Here is a 14549-nt window from a genome sequence, read left to right as displayed (position 1 = left end):
CATCAATGACCACTTGATGAGCCCGTCAGGGAGCATCAATGACCACTTGATGAGCCCGTCAGGGAACATCAATGACCACTTGATGAGCCCGTCAGGGAACATCAATGACCACTTGATGAGCCCGTCAGGGAACATCAATGACCACTTGATGAGCCCGTCAGGGAACATCAATGACCACTTGATGAGCCCGTCAGGGAGCATCAATGACCACTTGATGAGCCCGTCAGGGAACATCAATGACCACTTGATGAGCCCGTCAGGGAACATCAATGACCACTTGATGAGCCCGTCAGGGAGCATCAATGACCACTTGATGAGCCCGTCAGGGAACATCAATGACCACTTGATGAGCCCGTCAGGGAACATCAATGACCACTTGATGAGCCCGTCAGGGAACATCAATGACCACTTGATGAGCCCGTCAGGGAACATCAATGACCACTTGATGAGCCCGTCAGGGAGCATCAATGACCACTTGATGAGCCCGTCAGGGAACATCAATGACCACTTGATGAGCCCGTCAGGGAACATCAATGACCACTTGATGAGCCCGTCAGGGAGCATCAATGACCACTTGATGAGCCCGTCAGGGAACATCAATGACCACTTGATGAGCCCGTCAGGGAACATCAATGACCACTTGATGAGCCCGTCAGGGAGCATCAATGACCACTTGATGAGCCCGTCAGGGAACATCAATGACCACTTGATGAGCCCGTCAGGGAACATCAATGACCACTTGATGAGCCCGTCAGGGAACATCAATGACCACTTGATGAGCCCGTCAGGGAACATCAATGACCACTTGATGAGCCCGTCAGGGAGCATCAATGACCACTTGATGAGCCCGTCAGGGAACATCAATGACCACTTGATGAGCCCGTCAGGGAACATCAATGACCACTTGATGAGCCCGTCAGGGAACATCAATGACCACTTGATGAGCCCGTCAGGGAACATCAATGACCACTTGATGAGCCCGTCAGGGAGCATCAATGACCACTTGATGAGCCCGTCAGGGAACATCAATGACCACTTGATGAGCCCGTCAGGGAACATCAATGACCACTTGATGAGCCCGTCAGGTAACATCAATGACCACTTGATGAGCCCGTCAGGGAACATCCAAGACCACTTGATGAGCCCGTCAGGGAACTTCAATGACCACTTGATGAGCCCGTCAGGGAACATCAATGACCACTTGATGAGCCCGTCAGGGAACATCAATGACCACTTGATGAGCCCGTCAGGGAGCATCAATGACCACTTGATGAGCCCGTCAGGGAACATCAATGACCACTTGATGAGCCCGTCAGGGAGCATCAATGACCACTTGATGAGCCCGTCAGGGAACATCACTGACCACTTGATGAGCCCGTCAGGGAACTTCAATGACCACTTGATGAGCCCGTCAGGGAACATCAATGACCACTTGATGAGCCCGTCAGGGAACATCAATGACCACTTGATGAGCCCGTCAGGGAACATCAATGACCACTTGATGAGCCCGTCAGGGAGCATCACTGACCACTTGATGAGCCCGTCAGGGAACTTCAATGACCACTTGATGAGCCCGTCAGGGAACTTCAATGACCACTTGATGAGCCCGTCAGGGAACTTCAATGACCACTTGATGAGCCCGTCAGGGAGCATCAATGACCACTTGATGAGCCCGTCAGGGAACATCACTGACCACTTGATGAGCCCGTCAGGGAACTTCAATGACCACTTGATGAGCCCGTCAGGGAGCATCACTGACCACTTGATGAGCCCGTCAGGGAACTTCAATGACCACTTGATGAGCCCGTCAGGGAACTTCAATGACCACTTGATGAGCCCGTCAGGGAACTTCAATGACCACTTGAAGAGCCCGTCAGGGAACATCAATGACCACTTGAGGAGCCCGTCAGGGAACATCAATGACCACTTGATGAGCCCGTCAGGGAGCATCAATGACCACTTGATGAGCCCGTCAGGGAGCATCAATGACCACTTGATGAGCCCGTCAGGGAACATCAATGACCACTTGATGAGCCCGTCAGGGAACTTCAATGACCACTTGAAGAGCCCGTCAGGGAACATCAATGACCACTTGATGAGCCCGTCAGGGAACATCACTGACCACTTGATGAGCCCGTCAGGTAACATCAATGACCACTTGATGAGCCCGTCAGGGAACTTCAATGACCACTTGATGAGCCCGTCAGGGAGCATCAATGACCACTTGATGAGCCCGTCAGGGAACATCAATGACCACTTGATGAGCCCGTCAGGTAACATCAATGACCACTTGATGAGCCCGTCAGGGAGCATCAATGACCACTTGATGAGCCCGTCAGGGAACATCAATGACCACTTGAAGAGCCCGTCAGGGAACATCAATGACCACTTGATGAGCCCGTCAGGTAACATCAATGACCACTTGATGAGCCCGTCAGGGAACATCACTGACCACTTGATGAGCCCGTCAGGTAACATCAATGACCACTTGATGAGCCCGTCAGGGAACATCACTGACCACTTGATGAGCCCGTCAGGGAACTTCAATGACCACTTGATGAGCCCGTCAGGGAGCATCAATGACCACTTGATGAGCCCGTCAGGGAACTTCAATGACCACTTGATGAGCCCGTCAGGGAACTTCAATGACCACTTGATGAGCCCGTCAGGGAACTTCAATGACCACTTGAAGAGCCCGTCAGGGAACATCAATGACCACTTGATGAGCCCGTCAGGGAACATCAATGACCACTTGATGAGCCCGTCAGGTAACATCAATGACCACTTGATGAGCCCGTCAGGGAACATCACTGACCACTTGATGAGCCCGTCAGGGAGCATCAATGACCACTTGATGAGCCCGTCAGGGAACATCCAAGACCACTTGATGAGCCCGTCAGGGAACTTCAATGACCACTTGATGAGCCCGTCAGGGAACATCAATGACCACTTGATGAGCCCGTCAGGTAACATCAATGACCACTTGATGAGCCCGTCAGGGAGCATCAATGACCACTTGATGAGCCCGTCAGGGAACATCAATGACCACTTGATGAGCCCGTCAGGTAACATCAATGACCACTTGATGAGCCCGTCAGGTAACATCAATGACCACTTGATGAGCCCGTCAGGGAGCATCAATGACCACTTGATGAGCCCGTCAGGGAACATCCAAGACCACTTGATGAGCCCGTCAGGGAACTTCAATGACCACTTGATGAGCCCGTCAGGGAACATCAATGACCACTTGATGAGCCCGTCAGGGAGCATCAATGACCACTTGATGAGCCCGTCAGGGAACATCAATGACCACTTGATGAGCCCGTCAGGGAACATCAATGACCACTTGATGAGCCCGTCAGGGAACATCAATGACCACTTGATGAGCCCGTCAGGGAGCATCAATGACCACTTGATGAGCCCGTCAGGGAACATCAATGACCACTTGATGAGCCCGTCAGGGAACATCAATGACCACTTGATGAGCCCGTCAGGGAGCATCAATGACCACTTGATGAGCCCGTCAGGGAACATCAATGACCACTTGATGAGCCCGTCAGGGAACATCAATGACCACTTGATGAGCCCGTCAGGGAACATCAATGACCACTTGATGAGCCCGTCAGGGAACATCAATGACCACTTGATGAGCCCGTCAGGGAGCATCAATGACCACTTGATGAGCCCGTCAGGGAACATCAATGACCACTTGATGAGCCCGTCAGGGAACATCAATGACCACTTGATGAGCCCGTCAGGGAGCATCAATGACCACTTGATGAGCCCGTCAGGGAACATCAATGACCACTTGATGAGCCCGTCAGGGAACATCAATGACCACTTGATGAGCCCGTCAGGGAGCATCAATGACCACTTGATGAGCCCGTCAGGGAACATCAATGACCACTTGATGAGCCCGTCAGGGAACATCAATGACCACTTGATGAGCCCGTCAGGGAACATCAATGACCACTTGATGAGCCCGTCAGGGAACATCAATGACCACTTGATGAGCCCGTCAGGGAGCATCAATGACCACTTGATGAGCCCGTCAGGGAACATCAATGACCACTTGATGAGCCCGTCAGGGAACATCAATGACCACTTGATGAGCCCGTCAGGTAACATCAATGACCACTTGATGAGCCCGTCAGGGAACATCCAAGACCACTTGATGAGCCCGTCAGGGAACTTCAATGACCACTTGATGAGCCCGTCAGGGAACATCAATGACCACTTGATGAGCCCGTCAGGGAACATCAATGACCACTTGATGAGCCCGTCAGGGAGCATCAATGACCACTTGATGAGCCCGTCAGGGAACATCAATGACCACTTGATGAGCCCGTCAGGGAGCATCAATGACCACTTGATGAGCCCGTCAGGGAACATCACTGACCACTTGATGAGCCCGTCAGGGAACTTCAATGACCACTTGATGAGCCCGTCAGGGAGCATCACTGACCACTTGATGAGCCCGTCAGGGAACTTCAATGACCACTTGATGAGCCCGTCAGGGAACTTCAATGACCACTTGATGAGCCCGTCAGGGAACTTCAATGACCACTTGATGAGCCCGTCAGGGAGCATCAATGACCACTTGATGAGCCCGTCAGGGAACATCACTGACCACTTGATGAGCCCGTCAGGGAACTTCAATGACCACTTGATGAGCCCGTCAGGGAGCATCACTGACCACTTGATGAGCCCGTCAGGGAACTTCAATGACCACTTGATGAGCCCGTCAGGGAACTTCAATGACCACTTGATGAGCCCGTCAGGGAACTTCAATGACCACTTGAAGAGCCCGTCAGGGAACATCAATGACCACTTGAGGAGCCCGTCAGGGAACATCAATGACCACTTGATGAGCCCGTCAGGGAGCATCAATGACCACTTGATGAGCCCGTCAGGGAGCATCAATGACCACTTGATGAGCCCGTCAGGGAACATCAATGACCACTTGATGAGCCCGTCAGGGAACTTCAATGACCACTTGAAGAGCCCGTCAGGGAACATCAATGACCACTTGATGAGCCCGTCAGGGAACATCACTGACCACTTGATGAGCCCGTCAGGTAACATCAATGACCACTTGATGAGCCCGTCAGGGAACTTCAATGACCACTTGATGAGCCCGTCAGGGAGCATCAATGACCACTTGATGAGCCCGTCAGGGAACATCAATGACCACTTGATGAGCCCGTCAGGTAACATCAATGACCACTTGATGAGCCCGTCAGGGAGCATCAATGACCACTTGATGAGCCCGTCAGGGAACATCAATGACCACTTGAAGAGCCCGTCAGGGAACATCAATGACCACTTGATGAGCCCGTCAGGTAACATCAATGACCACTTGATGAGCCCGTCAGGGAACATCACTGACCACTTGATGAGCCCGTCAGGTAACATCAATGACCACTTGATGAGCCCGTCAGGGAACATCACTGACCACTTGATGAGCCCGTCAGGGAACTTCAATGACCACTTGATGAGCTCGTCAGGGAGCATCAATGACCACTTGATGAGCCCGTCAGGGAACTTCAATGACCACTTGATGAGCCCGTCAGGGAACTTCAATGACCACTTGATGAGCCCGTCAGGGAACTTCAATGACCACTTGAAGAGCCCGTCAGGGAACATCAATGACCACTTGATGAGCCCGTCAGGGAACATCAATGACCACTTGATGAGCCCGTCAGGTAACATCAATGACCACTTGATGAGCCCGTCAGGGAACATCACTGACCACTTGATGAGCCCGTCAGGGAGCATCAATGACCACTTGATGAGCCCGTCAGGGAACATCACTGACCACTTGATGAGCCCGTCAGGTAACATCAATGACCACTTGATGAGCCCGTCAGGGAGCATCAATGACCACTTGATGAGCCCGTCAGGGAACATCAATGACCACTTGATGAGCCCGTCAGGGAACTTCAATGACCACTTGATGAGCCCGTCAGGGAGCATCAATGACCACTTGATGAGCCCGTCAGGGAACATCACTGACCACTTGATGAGCCCGTCAGGTAACATCAATGACCACTTGATGAGCCCGTCAGGGAGCATCAATGACCACTTGATGAGCCCGTCAGGGAACATCAATGACCACTTGATGAGCCCGTCAGGTAACATCAATGACCACTTGATGAGCCCGTCAGGTAACATCAATGACCACTTGATGAGCCCGTCAGGGAACATCACTGACCACTTGATGAGCCCGTCAGGTAACATCAATGACCACTTGATGAGCCCGTCAGGGAACATCACTGACCACTTGATGAGCCCGTCAGGGAACTTCAATGACCACTTGATGAGCCCGTCAGGGAGCATCAATGACCACTTGATGAGCCCGTCAGGGAACTTCAATGACCACTTGATGAGCCCGTCAGGGAACTTCAATGACCACTTGATGAGCCCGTCAGGGAACTTCAATGACCACTTGATGAGCCCGTCAGGGAACATCAATGACCACTTGATGAGCCCGTCAGGTAACATCAATGACCACTTGATGAGCCCGTCAGGGAACTTCAATGACCACTTGATGAGCCCGTCAGGGAACTTCAATGACCACTTGATGAGCCCGTCAGGTAACATCAATGACCACTTGATGAGCCCGTCAGGGAACTTCAATGACCACTTGAAGAGCCCGTCAGGGAACATCAATGACCACTTGATGAGCCCGTCAGGGAACATCAATGACCACTTGATGAGCCCGTCAGGTAACATCAATGACCACTTGATGAGCCCGTCAGGGAACATCACTGACCACTTGATGAGCCCGTCAGGTAACATCAATGACCACTTGATGAGCCCGTCAGGGAACATCAATGACCACTTGATGAGCCCGTCAGGGAACATCAATGACCACTTGATGAGCCCGTCAGGGAACATCAATGACCACTTGATGAGGCCGTCAGGGAACATCAATGACCACTTGATGAGCCCGTCAGGGAACATCAATGACCACTTGATGAGCCCGTCAGGGAACATCAATGACCACTTGATGAGCCCGTCAGGGAACATCAATGACCACTTGATGAGCCCGTCAGGTAACATCAATGACCACTTGATGAGCCCGTCAGGGAACATCAATGACCACTTGATGAGCCCGTCAGGGAACATCAATGACCACTTGATGAGCCCGTCAGGGAACATCAATGACCACTTGATGAGGCCGTCAGGGAACATCAATGACCACTTGATGAGCCCGTCAGGTAACATCAATGACCACTTGATGAGCCCGTCAGGGAACATCACTGACCACTTGATGAGCCCGTCAGGGAACATCAATGACCACTTGATGAGCCCGTCAGGTAACATCAATGACCACTTGATGAGCCCGTCAGGGAACATCACTGACCACTTGATGAGCCCGTCAGGGAACATCAATGACCACTTGATGAGCCCGTCAGGTAACATCAATGACCACTTGATGAGCCCGTCAGGGAGCATCAATGACCACTTGATGAGTCCGTCAGGGAGCATCAATGACCACTTGATGAGGCCGTCAGGGAACATCAATGACCACTTGATGAGCCCGTCAGGTAACATCAATGACCACTTGATGAGCCCGTCAGGGAGCATCAATGACCACTTGATGAGCCCGTCAGGGAACATCAATGACCACTTGATGAGCCCGTCAGGTAACATCAATGACCACTTGATGAGCCCGTCAGGGAACATCACTGACCACTTGATGAGCCCGTCAGGTAACATCAATGACCACTTGATGAGCCCGTCAGGGAACATCAATGACCACTTGATGAGCCCGTCAGGGAACATCAATGACCACTTGATGAGCCCGTCAGGGAACATCAATGACCACTTGATGAGGCCGTCAGGGAACATCAATGACCACTTGATGAGCCCGTCAGGGAACATCAATGACCACTTGATGAGCCCGTCAGGGAACATCAATGACCACTTGATGAGCCCGTCAGGGAACATCAATGACCACTTGATGAGCCCGTCAGGTAACATCAATGACCACTTGATGAGCCCGTCAGGGAACATCAATGACCACTTGATGAGCCCGTCAGGGAACATCAATGACCACTTGATGAGCCCGTCAGGGAACATCAATGACCACTTGATGAGGCCGTCAGGGAACATCAATGACCACTTGATGAGCCCGTCAGGTAACATCAATGACCACTTGATGAGCCCGTCAGGGAACATCACTGACCACTTGATGAGCCCGTCAGGGAACATCAATGACCACTTGATGAGCCCGTCAGGTAACATCAATGACCACTTGATGAGCCCGTCAGGGAACATCACTGACCACTTGATGAGCCCGTCAGGGAACATCAATGACCACTTGATGAGCCCGTCAGGTAACATCAATGACCACTTGATGAGCCCGTCAGGGAGCATCAATGACCACTTGATGAGTCCGTCAGGGAGCATCAATGACCACTTGATGAGCCCGTCAGGTAACATCAATGACCACTTGATGAGCCCGTCAGGGAGCATCAATGACCACTTGATGAGCCCGTCAGGGAACATCACTGACCACTTGATGAGCCCGTCCGTCCTCAACAGACCTTACACATTTGTCACAAACATTCAATTTACAAACACCTCTGTTGGCAAACTTTTCAATTCACAAACTTTTAGACCGCACCAAACAGGCCGAGGTGTGCAAACCATGTCTCTTTGTACGAACGTTTTTATTCAGTCATTCACTTTGTGTCAAGCCTGCAGGCAAAAAGCAGGGCACAGCATTAATGGGGAGCTACATTTGCTGGCCAGGACACTACTAGTCACTTCTCAGCACTTCAGCGTGTGTGCTTTTTCTGTGTTTTTTCATCTTTTGACAAGTTTTGTCTATTTTGCTAAATCAACATGAGCCCTAAAAAGACAAAAGACCAGCGATTTTTCTGGAAGAATATGCCAAAGTAGATTTATTTCACAGCGGAGAGGAAAGCTCCTCTCCTTCAGCAGCGTGTCTTTCAAAGCACAAACACCCCCCAGTGGTACCCCTCGTCGTCGGCTTATTCCAGTGGAAATGGCGAGCATTTCATCACCAGAACAGCTCAGCTAGCTTCCCCGGGTTGGCCGACATGGTCTCACAAGATGTAGTTTCTCTTTAAATATCCTTCTTGAAAATGGCCTTGCAAATATATATCTGCCACCTAATCAACGATTTGTTCTCCTTCTCTGCTAGCCCGGTATGGCTACGGCGCAACACTTCCTGCTAAATTGCAACTTTTGAATGGATACTCACTTTGGAGTGACAAGTGAGTATCCAATCACAGTCTCATTAACATCAGGCTACCTAGATAGGCTACTGACAACAACTGGTGATCTGATTGGCTATCCCACATGTATCTCAACTGTATGTGTTCTCAAATGTATCCGCTAACGGTCTTGATGAGTAACCAATCACAGGATGCGTAAATGTCACCATCAACCCTAGGCCTGCTAGAAGGCCTTACTGACAACAACTCGTGATCTGATTGGCTATGGCAACTGTCTATCAACTGTATTTCCCCGATGGCTTACAGTGCACACACATTGTTGATTCTGAAGACAGATTTGGTACAGCATGGCAACATAAACTAGCTGAATTCTGATTGGATACAAACTAAAACTAAAAACAACAGCGCTGGAAGGAGCATAAAATGACATGAAGAGAATATGAATACTTTTACATATTTAGGGAAAGTCAATAAAAACATTTTTGTATCTTTATATATGATGATGATTTGTGGTTATGTTAGGCCAGCAGAGAAGGTCTTGCTGGTCCTGACGACACATGCACACCACTGCAATGAAGGATGTTACCATGCCAAATTGACTTTTTTGATGTTGTAACAGTATAATGTGTCCGTACGACCTGAGAAAAATCTATCATCTCCCTCACTTATTTATGGCACTTTTAGGAAAAGAGGCCCTCAAAAATCACTTTGGATGAAACCATGAAAGCCTCTGTCATGACGTTATGTCTCTTGTTGTGATTTGATTATTATTCGCAGTTTAGTGTTCTGTTTTGTCCTCAGCGCTTCTTCCTCTGTTTACTTTTCTTGTTGCCTCGGGCACTGAATGGACACACCTGTCTTCAGTTTGTGATTAGTCGTCCCACCTGTCTCCTCCGTTAATCACTCCCTTTTATAATCTTTGGTCACCCAGCCTTAGTCGCTGGATCAATGTTCGCTATACACGCTGGGTTGGGATTTCTTTCCCCCCCCCCCCCCGCATAACGACTTTCATGCTGTTCACCCTGTGTATGTTTTGGCTTCACGTTATGCTAGAGTCAAACTTTTTGTATTTTTTGCCTTGCCTTTTGGAACTAAAATGGATTTTTACCTGCGGGCTGGTTCCTGCTTGTTTTTCTGCATGAGTGAGAACACAACCATTGCAGCTGTACGACCCCACGAAGGCAACACTCTGATCCACCGCTAGCTAAAAAACAGAAGAGAGTAATAAATAGAACGCAGGTTTTGCTACACACCTTAAGGCGGGGGTCAGCAACTCGCAGCTCTTTAGCTCAGCACCCGTGTCTCCCTGGACCTCTATAGAGATTTGTGAAAATGGCAAAAGATAAAGAAAAAAGTATATTTTTTGTTTAAATATTTTTTCTGTAATAGAACAAACATGACACAAAGCTCCCTAAGTTTTGGAAATCCCACTGTTTATGTTATACATGCTTCACTGATGAGTAATCGGCAAGCACCATTTTGTCCTACTAATTTCAGCGATCCTTGAACTCATCGTAGTTTGTTTACATGCACAAATTTATCCGATGCTGCCACAGAAAGACGTGTTTAATGCCACGCCTTCTTTGTCTCATTTTGTCCACCAAAGGTTTTATACTGTACGTGAATGCACAAAGGTGAGCTTTGTTGATTTTATTGATTTGCTGGAGTGCTATTCAGTTATATTTGGTCAATTAATGACTGCAAGCTAATCAAGGCTAACATGCTGTTTAGGCTAGCTGTATGTACATATTGTATCACTATGCCTCGTTTGTAGGTATATTTGAGCTCATTTAATTTCCTTTACTTATGTCCTCTGTGTATTTAATTTATATATGCATGTCTCATGACACATTGTCTGTATGTAAAATTGGCTGCATTTCTCAAAGTTGTTTGTGTGCCATGTTGTTCCAGACCACAGCAAACATTACCCAGCTTGCAAAGATTGTAATAAATCCATTATAAGAAGACAGCCTGCGATTTCCTTAAACTTGGACACACGTCTATACCTGTGGCCATTCTGAGCCAGTAGTTATCTCATCCTGTGAGAAGTCTCCATTTTACTAATGATTTCCAATGTTGCAAAAATGGGTACAATAAAAATTTAAATATAACATTTTTGTCAACGAAGATTTGCGTCAGCCTTTGATAGTAGGCTAATATAGCTAATATAGACACTTACAATATGTCTTGCCTTCATTATAACACTTATTTAAGGATTTCAATTTTTTGCGGCTCCAAACAGATTTTAGTTTTGTATTCTTGCTCCAATATATTTCTATCAACATTTTGGGTTGCCGACCCCTGCCTTAAGGAATGGAGCTCTGCCAACTAGCTGCCAGTCAGCTACTGACATGCTTTTCTTCAGCAAAGCATGGTGTTGCTGTTAAAATGTGACCGTAGTGTTAGCAGTGTTGCTCATGCTAGCTTTGCTAGTGTCGCTAACGTGTGTCCCATCAGAATCCTGTCCTATTCCCTTCATGTAACGTTGTTTCGTCTGATATATGACATGAAGTTGGACCGGTCGGTGCATAAAGTTATAGTGTACATGTCTGAGACACGCATGGATAAACGCAGCTCATTACAGACACACAAAACAGCATTGGCCTGTTTTTACCTTCAGACTGAACATTGCATCCATCTAAAGCTGCACGTTTGCCCTGCACTCAAGAACAGGATGTCCTTAATTCTTTCCAATGCTGTGCTTGACCTGTGAGAAACCTTCTAAATCCTGCTTTTTCTTCAGTCGGTAAAATGTGAATGAGTTATACACTTGTAAAGATTTAGAATTATGCAATAGGATCATGAGAAAAGGAGATTGTGCACATGGTTTCTTGGCTTGTCAAGTGCATGGTCACACTGCACATTTTCCACTGGCAAAAACAATGAGTCAGCAAATAATAAACGTGGTGACTCTGACTCGTTATATTTGCAACTAAAAAACTGCTGCCTCTCACTCAGTACTACTGGGTTCAAATCCATAAATTGGAGAATTTTGCTTTTTGTTTCACCGCCATCATAGTTCACTGATTACATTTGTATAAGAGCGAAAATCAAGAATCCTGATACAGGGGTATTGGGTTCAAACCCCATATAGGTAATCAGTAATTTAGCTGTATGGCGTCAAGACAACATGCATTGTTATGTGCTAGTTGCTTGATTAACATATAGTTGAAAAATTATGTAAACGCTAAAAATAATAATAATCAAAAATAAATTGTCAAATAGTCAATGATGACACCTCAGGGGTTACCTGTGTGTGTGCGTGTGAGTGTAATTCCTGAAGTGGGTGGGAATAGGAGTAGAAAGTTAATAATAAAGAGCTTTAAAAATGAGCACTCCTGGGTATGATTAAAATAAGATATGTTAAGTTAATTAAATAATTATTTTATTTACATTACATAGGAGAGGTGACACAGCCACAATGTATGTCACCTTGATGACTCCTGCCACAGTTATGTAAGTTACATATCAACTTTACCGGGATTCCAACCCAGCATCCTTTATTCCAAGTCAACAGTCTTAACCACTGGGCTATCATGGGTCTTGTGAAGAGAAGATATTGTTCCATACACAAATGTCATCGAGGACATCTTGCTCAGTAAAGTTTGTTGGAAGTTGAACAAAATACTGTCAACCAGAGTGGGGTTCAAACCCAGCACCTTTCACTCCGAGTCCATCCATCCATCCATCTTCAACCGCTTATCCGGAATCGGGTCGCGGGGACAGCAGCTCCAGCAAAGACCCCCAGACTTCCCTCTCCAGAGCAACATTTGCGACTTCCTCCTGGGGAATTCCGAAGCGTTCCCAGGCCAGAGAGGAGATGTAATCCCCCCATCTGGTCCTTGGCCTGCCGCGGGGCCTCCTCCCAGTGGGACGTGCAACGAGGACCTCCCTAGGGAGACGCTCGTGAGGCATCCGCACGAGATGCCCGAACCACCTAAGCTGGCTCCTTTCCAAGCCAAGGAGCAGTGGCTCTACTCCGAGTCTCTCTCGGGTGACTGCACTTCTCACCCTATCTCTAAGGGAGATGCCAGCCACCCTTCTGAGGAAACTCATTTCGGCCGCTTGTATCCGCGATCTTATTCTTTCGGTCATTACCCACACTTCATGACCATAGGTGAGAGTAGGAATGTAGATAGCTCGGTAGACCGAGAGCTTTGCCTTCTGGCTCAGCTCCCGTTTCGTCACAACAGTGCGGCAGAGAGACTGCAATACTGCCCCAGCTGCTCCGATTCTCCGGCTGATTTCCTTCTCCATCTTTCCCTCACTCGTGAACAAGACCCCGAGATACTTAAACTCCTCCACCTGGGACAGAGTCCTGTCCCCTACCCGGACTGTACAAACCATCGGTTTCCTGCTGAGAACCATGGCCTCAGATTTGGAGATGCTGATCCTCATTCCAGCCGCTGAACACTCGGCTGCGAACCGATCCAGTGAGAGCTGAAGGTCACGAACCGAAGGTGCCATCAGGACCACATCATCTGCAAACAGCAGTGATGCAACCTTTAGCCCCCCGAGACGTATACCCTCTCCGCCACGGCAACGACTCCGCCTAGAAATCCTGTCCATGAAAATCACAAACAGGATAGGTGACAGAGCGCAGCCCTGGCGGAGACCAACCCCCACTGGAAACGGATCCGACTTACATCCAAGCACCCGGACACAACTCTCGCTTTGGTTGTACAGAGATTGGATGGCCCTCAGCAGGGTTCCCCTCACTCCGTACTCCCTCAGCACCTCCCACAAGATCTCCCGAGGGACGCGGTCATACGCCTTCTCCAAATCCACAAAACACATGTAGACTGGATAGGCATACTCCCAGGCCCTCTCCAGGATTCCCGCAAGCGTAAAGAGTTGGTCAGTTGTTCCACGACCAGGACGGAATCCACATTGCTCCTCTTGAATCTGAGGTTCGACTATCGGCCGGACCCTCCTTTCCAGTACCTTGGCTCCGAGTCAACAGTCTTAACCACTGGGTTATCCTGGGTCTTGTGAAGACAAGATTTTGTTCCATACATAAATGTATTTGAGGCCTCTCAGCTGCAAAGCCACTCCCACATATCTGCCGCTCACGCCTACATATTTCATACTGCGGAAGAAGGAAACATGAAAGATGATAAATGACAAATAATGCAGATTAAGTTACTAACTGTTCAAATGTTGGCTCCAAATGTGTGAGGATGCATGGTGTGTTGAATAAAGACATAGCTGGAAAATTGTCAAAGTTGATCCATTCTAAAAAATAGGTCTTAAACGTGAGCTAAATAATGACACCGATACCCGGGATAGCTGAGCGGTTAAACGCATTGACTTCCATAACGGGGTAATGGATTCCAT

The sequence above is a fragment of the Entelurus aequoreus genome, unplaced genomic scaffold, assembly GCF_033978785.1.
Source record: "Entelurus aequoreus isolate RoL-2023_Sb unplaced genomic scaffold, RoL_Eaeq_v1.1 HiC_scaffold_93, whole genome shotgun sequence".
Lineage (NCBI taxonomy): Eukaryota > Metazoa > Chordata > Actinopteri > Syngnathiformes > Syngnathidae > Entelurus > Entelurus aequoreus.
Note: the sequence above shows the minus strand (reverse complement) of the source record.